We start from the raw sequence: 18,033 nt of genomic DNA, 5'->3' as shown, positions 1-18,033 counted from the left end.
TGAAAACTCTCTCCACCAATGTTGACTATGTTCTATAAAGCTGTAAAATATCACCTCTTCAATAATATGTGATTTTCCAACAGTAGGAGGTATCCTAGATACTTGCCTCGTTATCCTCATCACACATTGCAAAATGGTTGCTTAAGGATTAGAAATGGCCATGAAACAGAATCTGAATTTACAAGCTATTGTTACCAGGACTGAAGCCTTATTGGCAGCAGGACCAAACTAAGCAATAGCAGAGTCTTTTTTTAACCATCATGGTTTAGATTCTGCTCATGTGAAGAAGAGGTTTGAAGCATAGGCACCAGAGTTATGTAATGGGAATATGAAATATTGCTTATCCGGACACGTCATCAGATAAACCAACTACTTTCAGTGTCAGAAAGCTGGTTTTTGTGATAAATTGCTGTTTACCATAAGAAAATGTATTTATGAAACGTAGGAGAAGATTATACCTGATATTCAATTCCTTTTCCTCTTATCTTTAAAGAATGTTTTGCCTTCTTAGCAAACAGAAGGGCACCAGGGAAAACCTAAACACTGATGCCTCCCTCTATTAAATTTCTGATTCCATCTGGAGGTCATTGCTGTTAAGTTAGTCATACCCATCCTTCTGCCATGCTCCAGAAGTCATGCTCAGTAATGAGGTTGGAAAGAGGGTAACCTTCTTCCTAAAGCCCTGTGTGCTGACCTTCAGACATTAAATCCATTTGCTAAGAATTTATTGAGCATTTACTATGTCCTGAACATTCTGTTAGGTCCTTTAATCCTAATGCCTTCCCTCTGTCGATGATTTCCAATTGATCTTGTACACAGCTTGTTTGTCCAGTTATTCGTATATTGTTTACCCCAGTAGGATGTGAACTCCTTAAGGGCAAGGACTGTATTTTGCCTCTATTTTGTATCCCCAGAACTTAGCAAAGTGCTTGGCACATAACAGTCAATTAATAAATATTTGTTGCATTGTACTTAGGAAGTTTTTTTGACAGAGCTTTAAAAACCATTGAAACGGCACAGAGGAGTAGCAAGAAGGTCTGGGATCAAAATACCTGGAATCAAATTCTGCCTCCGCCATTTATACCCCCCTCCCCGGAATCTTGTCCAAATCCTCTGAGTTTCTGTGTCCTCCTCTGCAAAATGTGAGTGTTGGAATAGATCGCCTTTGGGATCTCTTCCAATTCTACAAAAGGATCTTCTGTGAGTTAGGGAGAAGCACTAGATTTGAGAAGTCATCCTTATAGATGCATACTTGAAGAGCTTCCTTCTAACAATGCAGGTTGATAGGTTGAGTCATTTGGCCCAATTCCCACGGCTAGTTTGTTTCAGAGGCAGGATTTAACAGGTCAGTTCTTTGTCCGTTATGCCACACTGTCTCTATGAGTTATTATTACCATTTTACTTTAATTCACTAATGTCATACATTCTACATCAGGTTTGGTACATATACTTTCACTAGCATAGAGCAGCAACTGAACTAAGATTTCCAACCAACTAATGGGCTATAGTGGAAAAGGAGCTATAAGGTAAGCATGGCAAAAATGAAACTGACCTTTTCCCAATTATAAGTGGGTGAAAAGGACTGTCTAAATTAGTTCCAGGTAAGAACAGGTGGCTTGAGGATTCTTATGAATTTCAGGATCCTGAAAGCAGAGCCAAGAATCTGCCAAAATTAGTGTTTAATAACAGCTGATCATTACCAAGCCATAATGAAAAGCTTGTAAAAGCTTGTTATCAGAATTTCCTCACTTCAGCAGTGGATTTTTTTTTCAGGTTTTAAAATAGAACTGAATAGTCCTAAATAGTCTTATCATTTGGTGATGGATACTTCAAAGCAAAGTCATCTATTGACTAAAATTGCCAATGAAATTTTGTATATTGATTAGCTTTTTCAAACCTTATTTTTATTGATGTATTCATTATTTTTATATCATTAATTTATGAGCATATCCTTTCCACCTTACCCTTTCTTGCCTTCATTTGTAACAAAGATTTTTTTTAAAGGACAATGCCATTTCAGTTAAAAACTAATAAAAAAATGTTTAATGTTATATGCAACATTTTACAATCATAGTCCTTTTGCACCTCTCAAAGGAAAATGATACATTTTCTCAGTTGCCTCATGGAGCCAAGCATTAATCAGATCTTAATGAACAATGCATAACAATTTATGTTGTGAACATTCTATTACCTGCCCATCTCTCGCATTCTGCTTAAGCCAAAGAAATGAAGGAAAGAAAAGATGAAGTTAAGAGACACAACTCATAGGAGTCACAAATATAGGGACCGTTTTATGCAAAAACCAATCTATTTGGAGAAACACATCTTTTGAATGAGTCTATTGAGGACTCCAAATGGGTTTAGTAGTAAAAACTCATTAAATCTACAGAAACATTAATGCATTTAGAATTGGAAAGGAAATGGTCTAATGGGGAAAAAAATCTTTGTTATCAGATTTCTCTGATAAAGCTTCCTTTGAATGCTTTCAAGATAAATAAACAAAACACAAATAGAGACACACACATACTGGCATACATTATTAATAGCCATCTACCAATAGATAAATGACTAAAGATTAAGAATGAAATAGTTTTCAAAACAATAATTTTAAAGCATCCACAACCACATAAAATGCTTCAAATTACTAATAAGAGAAATGCAAATCAAAACAATGCTGAGACTTTACCTTATACTCTACTAAAGGAAAAAATCATAAAAGTTAGCATTGGAGGGTTTGTGAAAAGATAGGTACACTAATATATTGCTAGTGGGGCTTTGAAATAGTACAGTCATTTTAGAAAGCAATTTGGAATTATGCAAATAAAATAACTAAAATATTCTTACCCTTTGTACCAAAAGACTCTTTATTGTGCTTATATCCCAAGAAAATTATTGAAAAGAAAAAAAAAACCTTATAAATGCCAACATTTTTATAGCAACATCTTATTTTTTATAGCTTTTATTTTGATAGAATTAGAAACAAAGTATATATGCCCATGGATCAGTTAATGAATAAACAAAACGTGGTACATGAATATGTGTAGTGGATACAGAGAAACATGGAAAGGTCTGTAAGAACTGATGTTGAGTGAAATAACCTGAGCGTATAAAAATATATAGATATATCTCATTTATTGTGCTTTTCTTTATTATGCATTGCAGACTATTTTTGATTGATTGTCTTTTTATAAATTGAAGTTTGTGGTAACCTTACATTGAGGAAGATTGTTGGTGTCATTTTTCCAATAGCATGTATTCACATTTTGTCTCTCACATCTTGACAATTCTTGCAATATATTACACCTTTTTCATTGTCATTATGATATCTGTTATAGTGATCTTAGATCAGTGATCTTAATTGTTAGTATTAGACAGAGAACTTAACTGATAAATACTGTCTATGTTCTGACAGCTTCACCAACACCTATCTTCTTTGCTCTCTTCAGGACTTCCTATTGACTAAGACTAAACAATATTGAAGAATATTACGTAAATTTAGCTAATAAAGCAGCCACAGGGTTTGAGAGAATTGACTCTAATTTTGAAATAAGTCCTATTATAAGTAAGATATTATTAAAAAGCATCGTATACAACAGAGAAATCTGATGAAAGGAATAATCAATCACTGTGGCAAATTTCATTGTTATCTTATTTTTAAAAACTGCTGTAGCCTTCCCAACCTTCAGCAATCCCCACCCTGATCAGTTAGCAATCATCAACACTGATGCAAGACCCTCAAAAAGCAAAAAACAATTACAAGCACTAAATGCTCAGATGACAGCTAGGCTTTTTTACCAATATTTTAAAATTAAGATGTGTACAGGTTTTTAGACATAATTCTATGACTACAATATAGTGTAAACATAATTTTTATATGTATTGGGAAACCAAAAAAAAGTGTGACTAGCTTTATTGTGATATTCACTTTACTGTATTATTCATTTTATTTCAGTAGTCTGGAACCAAACCTGCAGTGTCTCTGAGGTATGCCTGTACATCATAATGGAAGTAGAAAGAAAAATAACACACCAAGAAATAAATAGCAAATTATAAAGGCCAAGTAGGATTCCAATAAAAAGTTTTCATAGGATATTCCCAACCTACCCTTCTATGGATATGGTTGGTCCACAAGTATTATTTGTTGCTATTTCCATAATTTTCAATATATTAATAAATTGGGCTGACTTTTTTCCTCTCTAAAAAAGTACTATTTGTCACATGTCTCCCTGGGAGGAAATAGAAGAGGAATATATGGGATACTACAGTAATGAAAGAAACAAGATATCAATAAAAACTTATTTAAAAACTCATTAAATCATAAACATGAGATTTTAAGGATAGAAGGTTCTTTAGTGATTTCAAATTCAAATTCAAATATAATCGTATATCATCTGGTTGCATGTTGACTTAGGAAACTACAAATTAGTTTTATCCGTGTTGTATTATACTTTCATTCATTTTTTGAATATTTCCCATTTATATTTGGATCTGATTTAGGCAGCTCTGATGAGTTTTTCATGATGCATGACCTTCTAGGTCCAAGTTTGATACCTCTAAATTCTAGACCAATTTTCTTGTGTTACAGATATGGAAACTGAGGCATAGACAGTTGAAGTGATTTTCACAAGTTCTCTTTAATCATAATCAAGAGAGTCAAGACTTAGTTCTTTGGTAGTGGCTGTTTTTAGTTCTTTTGTTTTCCCCCCTTGCTATTGTATATTCATGGTTTTTTTTTCATTGGTTGGTTGGTTGTTTTGTTTTAGACTTATTTCTGAAAAAGCGACTTTCCATACTAGAGATAAACTCAGTCAAACAATCTTACTTGTTTTCTTTATCTCAGCAGATTAATATCTATGCACAAAACAGAGAACAGAATTTCTACCAGTTTTGTACAGTAAAAACCAAACATATATTAAGGAGCTTCTAGTATATCCTCAGGCCTTCCTTAGGGGGTTGAGGAATATAAAATAAGAGAAGAAATAGACCCTACGTCCATGGACATACAATTTTTCTGGAGAAGTAGAAATAGCATAGAGAAAGCATTCAGAGAATGATTGAGTCTTAAACTTTGTGGTAATGACTGGAGAGAAGGGACTTGAGTAACTTATCCAGTTAAGTCTCTTCACTTTTTCTCCTAGCAAATACTGTACTCATTTCTGCCTCTGTTCATGTTAGATTTTTTTACTTGAAAAGACCTGTACTTTTTTCTCAGGCTATTCAAATCCCAGCTGTTAATCAAGGTCCATTTAAAGTTTCCTCCTCTTTAAGGAGATCTTTTCTGACTATTTCAGTATATTTATACCGAATAGAAATTGCATTATCTCCATTATATAGACAAAGAAACCAAATATCTAATGAAGAGATGCTACAGTTATTTTTAAAGGACAAAATATCTCTCTTTATATTTTCATATATAAATATACTTCATACATGCATGATAAATAAATACACCAATATAAAGAGAAACTATGAATTTGTCCACTTAAAGAGCTACTGCCTGGCAACCTCTTCCACTATCCTAAATTGACTTACAATTTAAAAAATAAGTATATTTCAGAACTGGGATTCAAACTTATGTCCTCTACCACAGAGGCTTTCCAGTACAATTTCCTTAGTTTACAGATGGAGTACTGAAAACAAGTGATATTAAGTGACTCACGTCAGGTCACAGAACCACAGAATATTAAAGTTACCTCTATTATTAAATATTAATATTAAAGAAACCCATGTGACTTCTTTAATCAAATCTAGATAAAAAATCTTCACTAAAATCAAATAAGAAACCATCTAGTTTTTCTTTTCTTTTTTTTTTCAAACCCTTAACTTCTGTCTTAGTATTAATTCCAAGAAAAAAAGATCAGCAAGGGGTAGGCTAGTGGAGTTAAGTGACTTTCCCAGGGTTAGGTGGCTAAGGAAGTGTCTGAGGCCAGATTTGTACTTAGGTCTCCCAACTCCATATCTGGCACTCTGTCCATTGTGCTACCTAGCTGCCTCCTGTCTAGTATTTTCTTGAAGAGAGAAGGAACTCATTTTTCTCCTGATATAGCCCACTTTAGTGATAGAATCAGGTCTAGACTGGTTTCCTTATATAGTTTTCTTTCTATTATGCAATGATTTCTTCTTTTAATACCATAAAGTGATTCACTATAGTGTATGATCAAAGGTATGTAGCAGTGAGGGAAGGTAGGTGGCTCCATGGATTGAGAGCCAGGCTAAGAGACAGGAAGTCCTGGGTTCAAATATGACCTCAGACACTTCTTAATTGTGTGACCCTGGGCAAGTCACTTAATCCCCATTGCCTAGCCCTTACCACTCTTCTGCATTAGTATTGATTCTAAGGTGGAAGGTAAGGCTTTTTAAAAAGGATACAAAGGAGCCCTGAAATGACTATGAATCAGAATATACATTTCACAAGGCATTACATTCATTGTGTTTCTCTCACATGCTAAACAGGGAATATCTATAGGGAAAAGTGGAATAAGTAGAGAACCTAGACTTATGTACCTTGGAATTTTCTGATATGCCAAATTCAATGAACTCTACTCCAAATTAACTCCCTGCATTCTTTTGTCCAAAGGCATGTCCCTGCTTTTTCAGCTTTCATAGGGAAAAGATCTGTTTCTGAAATGACATTTGCTATCAGGGGCATTTTTTTGGTCTCATCTCAGGTCTGCTCATTCATCCTCAGGAAACATCCAGCAATGCTGTCTGTTGCTATTGCCATTTAAGTAGTTTTGCCTTTCTTACTGACATGACTGAGAAAGCCAGAGTCCATTCTGGGTCATCTGGGCATGAAGTGAAGAAAGAATTCCTAGCTGTTCTGTTCCTTACATCATTTGACATTTTGGAAAATATCAAAAAATTACCCTTTTATTTTATCCTCTAGACTTGCATCTACCCTCATAACTGTGCCCTTGCCTCCAGCTCCATGACTAGGCTTGAATGACTGATGCTTTTTCTCAGATAATATTGACATCGGTGAGTAATCAAGTTTTCTAATTATGGCATTCTGGATATCACCATCCTGATTCCTTGAGCCTTGTAAATCATCAGTCTGTGCCAACTCCAAAACACACCTGGTCTCAGGCTGCCATTTAAAGGGTCCCATCACCGTATTGACCTTAAGGCCCTGAGACCCACTTTTTCTTTATATCAATTCTTTTTTTTTCCTTGGAAAATTTTATTTAATTAATTAATTTAGAATATTTTTCCATGGTTACATGATTAATGTTCTTTCCCTCCTGTCCATCTATCCCCCTCCTATAGCCAACACACAGTTCCACTGGGTTTTACATGTGTCATTGTCTTTATCCCACTCCTTTAAAAAATATTTATTTATTTATTGAGTCAATTTATAATATTATTCCTTGGTTATAAGAATCATGTTATTTCCCTTCCTTTCCTCCCCCCACCCTTCCTGTAACTGATGTGCAATTTTACTGGGTATTACATATGTCCTTGATCAAAACCTATTTCCATGTTGTTGGTGTTTGCATTAAGATGTTCATTTTTAGAGTCTACATCCCCAACCATATCTCCTTGACCCATGTAATCAAGCAGTTGTTTTTCTTCTGTTTCTACTCCCACAGCTTTTCCTCTGGATGTGGATAGTGTTCTTTCTCATAGATCCCTCCAAGTTGTTCAGGATCACTGCATTGCTACTAATGGAGAAGTCCATTACATTCGATTGTACCACAGTGTAGCAGTCTCTGTGTTGTAATAGATAATAATGTGAGGCTATATTTTATGGTTAATAGATCACTAACAGATCAGGCAGTTATCCTATTTCTTCTGTCTTCCCCTCCTCCCTCTATACTTCCCTTCCTCCCATTTCCTCCCTCTCTCCCAGTTTCCCTCTTCAGCCTATGCAGCTTCATTCCCCTTTGTCTTCTTCTGCCTACTAAATCACTCAGGGTGAGTTGGTGGTGTTTCAAATAAAAATACTTTACCTTCATTTATCTTAAGGGTTTATTTGGGGAAGACAGGAAAACATAGAGAATGGAGGCTAAAGGGTTAAGGATTTCCCTAGACTACAGGTTGGCCTTAGGTTGGAGGATATTGGAATAGAGTTCAACTTGAGAAGAATGATTGATAGGTCTGATTTTCAGTCACTATCACCAACAGAGCAAGTTGGAGAGATAATTCCAAGTCCAAGAGATAAATCAGCTCCTCCTTCCCTGGTATATGACAACCAGCAGAAGTCAGGTCCAGAGTTTAGCCACAGTTGGCTTTTTGCCTTCAACTATTTCCCAGTAACATTCCAAATGGAACCTTGGTTTGATTGACAGGTCACCACTCAGCCACAGCTTCTTGTCTTGCTGCATGCCTTTCCCAATTCCTCTTTCACAGTGTACAATGTTCTCCTGGTTCTGCTCCTTTCACTCTGCATCAATTGGAAATATATAGAAATGATGATGACTTATGTGAGTTTATTTTGTAGCCTGCAACTTTGCTAAAGTTATTATTTTGACTAGCTTTATGGTTTATTCTCTAGAATTCTTAAGTAGACTATCATATCATCTGCAAAGAGTGATAGTTTGGTCTCCTCATTGCCTATTTTAATACCCTCAATTTCTTTTTCTTCTCTAATTGCTACAGCTAGTATTTCTAGTACGATGTTAAGTAATAGAGGTGATAATGGGCATCCTTGTTTCACTCCTGATCTTATTGGGAAGGCTTCCAATTTATCCTGGTTGCAGATGATGTTTGCTGATGGTTTTAGAGATGAAAATACAATGAAAGTACTTAGCTCCTCCTTTATTGGGAAGATTGAATTGTAATCCACAATCTATTTTTAGATTTAAATCCCCAAAAGGTGAGAACTCAGTATTTTAAGTAAAAGGTGTTAAGTAACTACAAAAGGTGAATTAACCAAAAAAGGTTCTAAGTAACCCAAAAAATATAATATAACCAAAGAAGGTGTGAACTAAAGAGTGGGCAGTCCTGGAGAAAAAAAGCATCTGCTATGATTTGTAGACATGAAATTTAGGGGATGTGACACAAGAGAAAACAATCTTTAAAAAAGGACCAGAGGCCAGAAGAGGTTATTAAATTCAAGATTCGAGTTGGATAGAGGATTCTCTGACTTGAAGTTGGACTGGAGGAACTAAATCCCTGGTGGAACTTGTGCAAGAGACCTCAGAATGCTTTTCCATTTTAGACAGTCACTGTTGATGAGTGAAAGACTGACTTAGTGACCCTGCCTTTCTCAGAGGTCTAAACCTCCAAGAAAGGCCCATCATTTTAAGATTTTTCTTTTCCCCTGGCTGGGGCTTAGAAATTCAAACTGAAGAAGCCAAATCTCTCTCTCTCTCTCTCTCTCTCTCTCTCTCTCTCTCTCTCTCTCTCTCTCTCTCTCTCTCTCTCTCTCTCTCTCTTTCTCTCTCTCTCTCTCTCTCTCTCTCTCTCTCTCTCTCTCTTTCTGTGTGTGGGTGTGTGTGTCTCTCTCCCTCTGTCTGTCTGTCTGTCTCTCACCTTTTCTCTCTTCCTTAATACCTTTCCTCTATTGTAAATAAACTACCATAAATTCCATTTACTTTAGTAATTCATTTTGGGATTTAGAAATTAAATCCCTGGCAACCACATATATAAATATTCAGAGTCCAATCCACAATTAAATTTAACAATATTATGCCATTTAGTGCATACGTGTTGAGTACTGATATTTCCTCATTGTCTATTCTGTGTTTTTTCAGGATGTAATTACCTTCCCTATCTCCTTTGACTCGATCTATTTTTATTTTGGTTTTGTCCGATATCATGGTTGTGACTCCTGCCTTCTTTTTATCTGTTGATGCCCAATGGATTTGGCTCCATCCTGTTACTTTTTCCCTATGTATATCTACCTTCCTCATGAGTGTTTCTTCTAGACAGCATATGGTAGGGTTTTGGTTTCTAATCCATTGGGTTCAGCTTTCTGAGGGAAGAATTATCCTTTTCTCTTTGTATCATTGTAACAGTGGATAGATTTTCTTCTGTGAAGCCACTGTTGTGCTCTCCCTGGACCCCAACTGATTTTTGTCCAAGGTAAAATCATTTCTACTTGTAGATTTGCCTTCTATAAGGTGATTTGTGGTGCCTCTTGTTTGGAAGGTAATGTTAGGAGTGTTAGCTTAGATGTGAAGAACTTTGGTGTGAACAGAAGTGTTAAACTCCAAAAGAAATAGGAGTTAATAATCCATATATAATTGGGTCACATATTGCCTTAGTTTTAAAATGTAATAGTATCTGTGCTTTATTGTAGTTTTATTTAAATTGTTAAGTATTTTACAATCATATTTTAATCATATTTGGGTCACACTCAGGAGTGTTGTGGGCCATATGTGGCTAGAAGGTTGATATTTGATATTTTTTTTGATACCATTTGATGTAGAAAGTACTTATTTGCATTTTTATTAAAAGAGAAATATTAATTAGTAATTGCACATAAAGTAATTACTCAGATCATAGATTCATAGGTTTAGATATAGAAATGCCCTCAGATGTCATTCTATAGGTGAGGACACTGAAGTCCAGGGAGATTGAATGACTTGCTTAATGTCATATGAGGACTAAAACTTCAGAGGCAGGATTTGAATCTAAGTCCTCTGTGCTCTTGTGTGACAACAATAAAAGCAAAATGAAACTATAAACTACAAAAAAAAAAATCTACAAACAGAAAAGAAGCTAGCACCCATGATCACCAGCCAACCAATAGCCACCACTATACCAGCAACATCACCAATACCAATACAACCACTGCCAGCAACAATAAATTACAAAGAGGTCATAAAGATAGCAATTCGTATACATGCATACACACACACAGACACATATAATCTTAATGTTTACAAAGTACTTTCCTTCTAATGCACCAGTAAAGGAAGTAGCAGAATTATTATTTTCCTCATTTAGTAGCTGAATAAATAGTTTTAAGGAAGGCAAATGACTTGCCAGTAGTCATCGTCTGGAGACCCAAAGTCAACTCCTCTACTTTGAGATCAGTCCTCTGTCCACTAAGCCTCATTTCCTGAGTAACATAAGTATATCAAACAATTTCTTAAATACACTGTGACATTTTTCTCTTAAGCAACTTTATCATAGTTTCTCTTACCCTAGATGGAGGCAGTTCAAGTGTTAGCACTAAATACGTTTTTAACCCATTTTTGCAATTCAAAAAATTTGGAACTTCCCTGATTTCTTTCTATATTGGTTGTCAGAAGAGCCTGGCCTCCTGGCTCATCCACATCATTTCATTCTGTGTCAATCTCTTCTCTATGGCTATCCTTGAGCACCTCTAAGCAATATTCTTCCCTCCAGATTCCTTAAGGGGTTCCATTCAAGGCAAGTTTGCATTTCTCCCATCTTCATGGGCCAGGGGAACCATGAAATTGCAGAATCAGGGAGTTTTAGAGTAGGAAGAGACCTTAAAGATCATCTAGTCTTACCCCCTTATTTTATAGAGGAGGAAACTGAGGTCCAGAGAGGTTAATTACATTGTCTGAGGTCATACAGTTTGTCAGGCACTCAAAGCCAGGTTTTTTGACTCCCAGTTCAGCTCTTTTCATTATAGGATACTTTTAATAGAACACATAATTCATTTGAAACTGCTGGGACCTGTGACATATTCTTCTGACTGGGGAAAGGTTCATTCAGGGCCAAGTAGGCCTGGGAGAGTCATGACAGAAATACCAAGTTTCAATTTTCCAAGGTTCAGTTCCAACAGTATTATTTAATTTAAGGTCACTGTACTCTATCTAAGCCTGATCCAAAGAAGTTTGAGAACCAGTACAGATGATATGTCAACATGCATTTTAGAAGTGTTGAAAGTGAGAGGAACCCATGATTTGTGAGTCAAAAGTTCTTAGTTTGAGTCCCCACTCAGATACTGTAGAAGTGGAGGACTCTGGGCAAGTTAATTTGCTTCTATGTTGCTCAGTTTTCATATCACACAAATTCAAGTAAATTAAAGAAACATTTATTCAGTTCCTACTGTGTGAAATCCATGGTGCTAGCTACTAGGGATACTAGCCAAAATAAGTATCAATCGACAAGCTTTTACTAAGTGTACTTTGTGTGGAGTACTGTGGAAAAGAGAGAAAGTATAAGGCATGCAGCAAGGCAAGAAGCAATGACTGGAGATTGATCAGCTGTTAATCACAGGAAGATTCCATTTGGAATGTTACTGGGAAACAGTTGAAGGCAAGAGCCAACTGCTGACTGATTTCTGGGCTTTTTGGCTGATGGTGGTGACTTTGAAGGAAGAAGCTGGGTTGATCTCTTGTGGTAGAGACTGGAAGAGAAAGAGGTTTTGCAGGACAAGCCAAGAGGCAAGGACCAAGGCTTGGGACCTGTCTGTTAATCAAGAAGAAGGTTCCAAATGGAATGTTCCCAGGAGAGGCAGTTGAAGGTCTGGCCACAGAGAGGAGGAGAAGCAGGATTTTAAAACTTCTGACTCTGTCTCTGGCCCTGGCAGTTGAGCCTGACTGAAGGGGAGAAGCTAAGAACTGATCCCAGTTAGATTCTATCCATGGGTGAAGGACCCTTGTAGGACTAACTTGGCTTTGGGCTTTCTGATCAAGGGGAAACCTCTGCTCTCTCTGAGATTTGACTGACCAAGAATTGGAGGAAAGCCAAGCTGAAGGAGAGATTTTTCTTGGTGGCTTTCTGAAAAAGAAAGAAGAATTTTAACTGTTGTCCTTCATCTCTGACTGTCCCTCTGTCACAGTTGTGACTTCCCAAGCCCTCATAATCTTCATTTAGATTAGGGACACCCTCATATCTCTTACCTCAGTTTCCCATCCTGTTTCCCAATAAACCCCCTGACTTGAAAAGAAAAAGAAAAGAGTATCTTTATAGTTCACTCGGGGGGTGGGGGGAGGGAAGAAGCCAAAGGCTTCAAGAAGAACTGGGAGGTGAGGGAGGCAGGGAGGAGAGGTGAAGGAGGGAGGGAGAGAGGGTAGGAGGAGATTAGGAGAAATATTGATCCACTAGTCATCAGTAGGGATCAGTAGACAAACCCCAGAGCATTCCCCTTTAGCAGTATCCCCTGTGGCTCCATATCTCTCTATCTCTGTAGTACCTCTATCTCCATTGTAACTAAGTACCATCAGATGTGTCCCCATACTAGCAGCAGTTTTCTAGTAATAAGCCAGAACATTCAGTCACTGTAACAAGTAATAGTGTCACATAGATTTATATTTCTATTTCACTCTGGGACTTGGGATAATCAAGCTGGAGGTGGCCTGGATGATTTGAAGGCAGAAGAAGAAGGACAATAGTCCATATATCTCTCTCTGACTTGCTCTGTTTCATGGTAGTGACTGAATTGCCATTTCTCTCAATACCCTCCAACCTAAGACTCATTGTAGATAATGGGGAAACTTCCAACCCTCTTACCTCCATCCTTCATCTTTTCCTGTTTTCTCCAATAAATCCTTACTTGAGATAAAGAAGATAAAGGAGTATTTCCTCTGAAACATCATAGCTCACCCTGAGTGACTTAGAAGGAGGCTGAAGAAGAAGGGGGAAAGGGAAACTGAAAAGAAGAAGAGATTGGAATAGGGAAGAAGGGAGGTTTAGAGGGAGGAGGGTAAGACAAAAGGAAGATAGCTGCCTAATCTATTAGTTTTCAAGTACCCATCAAATATACCCCCTTCAATATTATCTATTACAGTACCAAGCACCTTGCTAAATGTGACGAATAGAGAGAAAAAAGTGAATATAGTCCTAAATGTCAAAGAGCTTTTACTCTAGTGGATGATAGAACAGGTACAAAAACGCACAAGCACACACTCACACACACACACACACACACACACACACACACACACACACACACACAAACAGATATGACGTAAATACAATGCAACCACATCACCTTAGAGAGCAAGTCTTAGATTCTACCAACTCAAAGAGTTGGGAGAAGGGAATCAATACAACATTCATTTTTTGTTATTGTTATTCAGTTCTTTGAGTCATACCTGACTCTTTGTGATCCTTTTTTGGAGTTTTCTTGGCAAAGATATTAGAGTAGTTGACATTTTGGAGATGAGAAATTTAAAGAGATTTCCCCAGGGTCACACAGTTAGTAAGCATCTGGGCCTGAATTTGACCGCAGGCCCTCCTAACTCCAGTCTGGTATTCTATCCACTGCGACATCTAGTTGCCCCACAACATGTGTATAAATAAATTGAAAAGACAGACTATCCCAAAAGTCTTAACGTAGACTTAATCTTTGAGAACTTCACATATATAAATGTAACAAAAAAAGATTGAAGAAGTTAAATATTTCTTTTGTTAAGGTATGAATATTTCTTAATAAAATTCAGTATAGCCACCTTATTGTGCTACACATCACTATAACTGATTTTTGAACTTGGTCAAAACTTTGGTCAGCTGTTTCCTGATCAGTTACTAAAAGAATGCTTTTCTACTTAGAGTCTTAAGTGCATGCAGAGAATGAGATTTTGATGCATAGAAAACAATTTTGATTTGACCCCATAAGGAAAAGTCTAATGGAAATTGACCATGTCCCCTATGTGTTGAAGCAAAGGAACTTCCTCTATTGCTGAATTTTTCTAAGAAAATTTTTCTAAGAAAAACCTAGAAACTGTTACATACACAATGAGTAATGATGAGGTACCCTAACTTACTAAAATTAAAGTAAAAAAATTACTCAAAATTCACTAAACTAAGGAGAGTACAAAAAAATTTTAATAGTCAACCTTTGAAATGCATTTTAGAAAATAAATGTGCAGTTTTATGCTTTGGAAGTTATTAAAGCTTTAAAGGGAAGAATTTTGAATCCTTTGTCTATACAAAGTAGTAAAAAGTGATATTTTTATTTTAATTTCTTAACATTCTTTAAAAAATGTTTTCAGGTCCAAATTCTATTCCTGCCTACAGTCTCTCCCCTTCCCATTGAGAAGACAAGCAGTATGGTATCAATTATACATACAGAATTATGCAAAATATATTTCCATACTAGCCATGTTGGAAAAATAAGAAAAATGAAAAAGTATGCTTCGATCTGCCCTCAGAGTTTGTCAATTCTTTCTGGAGGTGGATAATTTTTTTCCTCCTGCATGCTTTGCATTTGTATTGGATCTACTTCTGGTAGCAGAGACAAGATGGCAATATGGTACAGTAAAGAGGAAGAACTCAGCTGAGTTCTCCCATTATTCCCCTTCAAACAACTTTAAAATAACTTAAAAAATAAAATTTATTTCATAAAAACTGCTGGAAAAATTGGAGGACAGTGTGGAAAAGATTAGGTTTAGATCAATACCTCACACCCTACACCAAGATAAATTCAGAATGGGTGAATGACTTGAACATAAAGAAGGAAACTATAAGAAAATTAGGCAAACATAGACTAGTATACATGTCAGACCTTTGGGAAGGGAAAGTTTTTAAAACCAAGCAAGACTTAGAAAGAGTCACAAAATGCAAAATAAATAATTTGGAATACATAAAATTAAAAAGTTTTTGTACAAACAAAACCAATGTAACTAAAATCAGAAGGGAAGCAACAAATTGGGAAACAATCTTCATAAAAACCTCTGACAAATGTTTAATTATTCAAACTTACAAAGAACTAAATCAATTGTACAAAAAATCAAGCCATTCTCCAATTGATAAATGGGCAAGGGACATGAACAGGCAGTTCTCAGCCAAAGAAATCAAAACTATTAATAAGCACATGAAAAAGTGCTCTAAATCTCTTATAATCAGAGAGAGGCAAATCAAAACAACTCTGAGGTATCACCTCACAACTAGCAGATTGGCTTACATGACAGCTATGGAAAGTAATGAATGCTGGAGGGGATGTGACAAAGTAGGGACACTAATTCATTGCTGGTGGAGTTGTGAATTGATCCAGCCATTCTGGAGGGCAATTTGGAACTATGCCCAAAGGGCAATAAAAGACTGTCTGCCCTTTGATCCAGCCATAGCACTGCTGGGTTTGTACCCCAAAGAGACAATAAGGAAAAAGACTTGTACAAGAATATTAATAGTGTAATATTTATTGGGAAAGGAAATAGGATTTGGAAAACAAGGGGATAATGGGAGGTTTGTTTGGGGTATGGAGGAGTTAAGGGGAGAGAGGGAATATTGTTTGGTAATGCAAGGGAGGGAGATGCCCCCTGCTGAGAGGAAACAGCAGGGGACCAATGAGGTCTGTTTGTCTTTGAATGACTGAAACTGAAGTTCAGCTCCCTCTATGACCAGAAAAGATAGTCCACGTATCTGACTGCAAATTCAAATAACATAAAGTTTAATAACTAGTTGGGATTGGAGTTTTTTCTCAGCTTCAGACCTGAGGCCCGGCCCTAGAGGCTGGCAGAGAGTTTGTCCCACTCCCATCTACTCTCTTTGTTCTAATTCAGAATCTTAGCAGTACACAGAAAGCAACAAGGTCTGACCTTCAAAGATGAATGGGCCTGAATCTTCCGGCTGAACCAAGAAGAGTATGTCACTCCAGACAGGCTGAACAAGCTCCTCTCTCCTCCAACACCAGGAAGCAAGTCCCTATCTGGCAGGAAGGAAGTGCTAGTCACAGGACCCCACTGCCACTCCCAGTTGTCCCTTCCCCCACAAACTGCCAGTCTTGTTTCCTTTCCACAATAGCTGCACTCTTTGTGGTGGCCCAAAATTGGAAAATGAGGGGATGCCCTTCAATTGGGGAATGGCTGAACAAATTGGAGTATATGTTGGTAATGGAATACTATTGTGCTAAAAGGAATAATAAAGTGGAGGAATTCCATGGAGACTGGAACAACCTCCAGGAAGTGATGCAGAGCGAAAGGAGCAGAACCAGGAAAACATTGTACACAGAAACTGATACACTGTGGTACAATCAAAGGTAATGGACTTCTCCATTAGTGGCAATGCAGTGTCCATGAACAATCTGCAGGGATCTAAAAAACACTATCCACAAGCAGAGGATAAACTGTGGGAGTAAAAACACTGAGGAAAAGCAATTGCTTGACTACAGGAGTTGAGGGGAAATGACTGAGGAGAGACTCTAAATGAACACTCTAGTGCAAATACCCACAACATGGAAATGGGTTCGAATCAAGAACACATGTGATACCCAGCGGAATCGTGCATCGGCTATGGGATAGGTGGGGGGGGGGGGAGGAAAAGAAAATGATCTTTGTCTCCAATGAATAATGTTTGTAAATGACCAAATAAAATAATGTTAAAAAAATAAAATTTAATTCTTAAACAAAAGGACAAATAAAAGTTCAAAGTGAGACATTCTTCCAGGCTAAGACATTCTAGGGATACAGAAAGAATGATCTGTGACATGGAAATGGAGGCTGATCTGAAACACATGTAGATAAACACCAGAAGTGGGACCAGGAGGTAGCAACAGAAGCATAAGCAGCATTGAGAGTTCTCAAGCCAGAGATGATAAGGGGACCTGGCCACTGGCCAGAAAGAGATTATAGGTGACCTCTGTCCTAGCAGGTAATGGAATAGATTAGAAACCATAATCCTATACTATTTTTTTTTACAAGAAACACACTTGAAACAGGTAGAGTAAAAATAAGAAGCAGGAGTGGAATGTATTTTAGTAGAATGTATTTAACTTCAGTTAAAGTAAAAAAAAAAAGATAGGGATAGCAATTATGACCTCAGAAAAGCAAAATATAGACCTAATTAAAAGGGATAATCAGGGAAATTATGTCTGGTTAAAAGGCACCAGAGACAATGAAATAATATTAATACTAAATATACGTATGTTAAATGGTATAGAATCTAAATTCTTAAAGGAAAAGTTAAGTGAATTACAGGGCAAATAGTAAAACTATGCTAGTGGGAGACCTCAACTTTCCCCTATAGAGTTAGACAAATCTATTCTTTAAATAAATGAGCAAGAAGTCAAAGAGATTATTAGAATAATAGAAAAGTCAGATATGATAGATCTCTGGAGAAAAAAGAATGCAGAAAAAAGTCACAGTTCTATTAAAAATATTAGAATGTACAGCTATAAATGGAATCTTTCTTAAAAGAATAAGTATGTATCTATCTAAAATAGTGTAG

The sequence above is a fragment of the Monodelphis domestica genome, chromosome 7, assembly GCF_027887165.1.
Source record: "Monodelphis domestica isolate mMonDom1 chromosome 7, mMonDom1.pri, whole genome shotgun sequence".
Classification (NCBI taxonomy): domain Eukaryota; kingdom Metazoa; phylum Chordata; class Mammalia; order Didelphimorphia; family Didelphidae; genus Monodelphis; species Monodelphis domestica.
Note: the sequence above shows the minus strand (reverse complement) of the source record.